Source organism: Empidonax traillii, unplaced genomic scaffold (genome assembly GCF_003031625.1).
Source record: "Empidonax traillii isolate 1590-97213 ecotype Southwest subspecies unplaced genomic scaffold, ASM303162v1 scaffold1747:size66022, whole genome shotgun sequence".
Taxonomy (NCBI): domain Eukaryota; kingdom Metazoa; phylum Chordata; class Aves; order Passeriformes; family Tyrannidae; genus Empidonax; species Empidonax traillii.
In genome coordinates this window covers 43,183-44,274 of record NW_020956940.1, presented here as the reverse complement: position 1 = coordinate 44,274, position 1,092 = coordinate 43,183, and positions in this window count along the sequence as shown.

The following is a 1,092-nucleotide window of genomic DNA, read 5'->3' as shown; positions in this document are numbered from 1 at the left end:
CTGTTGTTTGCTATTGCTGTGTGAAGGCGAACCGGGAAGCCTGTAAGGCAATGAGACCAGCCAGGGCGCGCTGAAAATAAAAGTTCTTTGTTTCACTTTATTTGGCCGTCTTCGAAATTTTAATTTGAGATATTTCTCACAATTTGGGGGCTCGCCCGGGATCCAATGTCCACCAGTCCAGGTGAGGGACCAGCGAACCTGGAAGGCGCGCCCCGCTGATTTCAGCGGTCCAGAGACTTGTGCCCTCTCCTGGGACGGCAGCGACGGAGGACCCGAGGATGGACGGCGTGAAACAAAGAAAAGGGGGAAAGGGAAACCGGATCCAGTATAGAAATTAATCCGCAGCAACCGTTAAACCACGTGCAAGAGAATTGGTAAGAAAAGGGAAAAAGGCTTCTCGGGGGGGGACCCAGTGGTAATTGAAGGCTTTTTCGGGGGGATCCAGAGGAAATAAAGCATTTTCAGAGGGACCCAGTGGAAATAGAAAGCATTTTCGGGGGGATCCGGAGGAAATAAAGCATTTTTGGGGGGGACCCGGTGGAAATAGAAAGCATTTTTGGGGGGGAACCGGAGGAAATAGAAAGCTTTTTTGGGGGGATCCAAAGGAAAGAAAGCATTTTCGGGGAGACCCGGTGGAAATAGAAAGCATTTTTGTGGGGGACCCGGTGGAAATAGAAAGCGTTTTCGGGGGGACCCGGAGGAAATAAAGTATTTTTGGGGGGGACCCGGTGGAAATAGAAAGCATTTTTGGGGGGGACCCAGTGGAAATAGAAAGCATTTTCGGGGGGACCCGGAGGAAAGAAAGCATTTTCGGGGGGACCCGGAGGAAATAGAAAGCTTCTTCAGGGGGATCCAAAGGAAAGAAAGCATTTTCGGGGAGACCCGGTGGAAATAGAAAGCATTTTGGGGGGGGACCCGGTGGAAATAGAAAGCATTTTCGGGGGGACCCGGAGGAAATAGAAAACTTTTTCGGGGGGATCCAAAGAAAAGAAAGCATTTACGGGGGGACCCGGAGGAAATAGAAAGCTTTTTCGGGGGGTCTGGAGAGCAGGAGGCTTCTCGCAGGGACCCGGTTACAATTGAAGGCTTTTT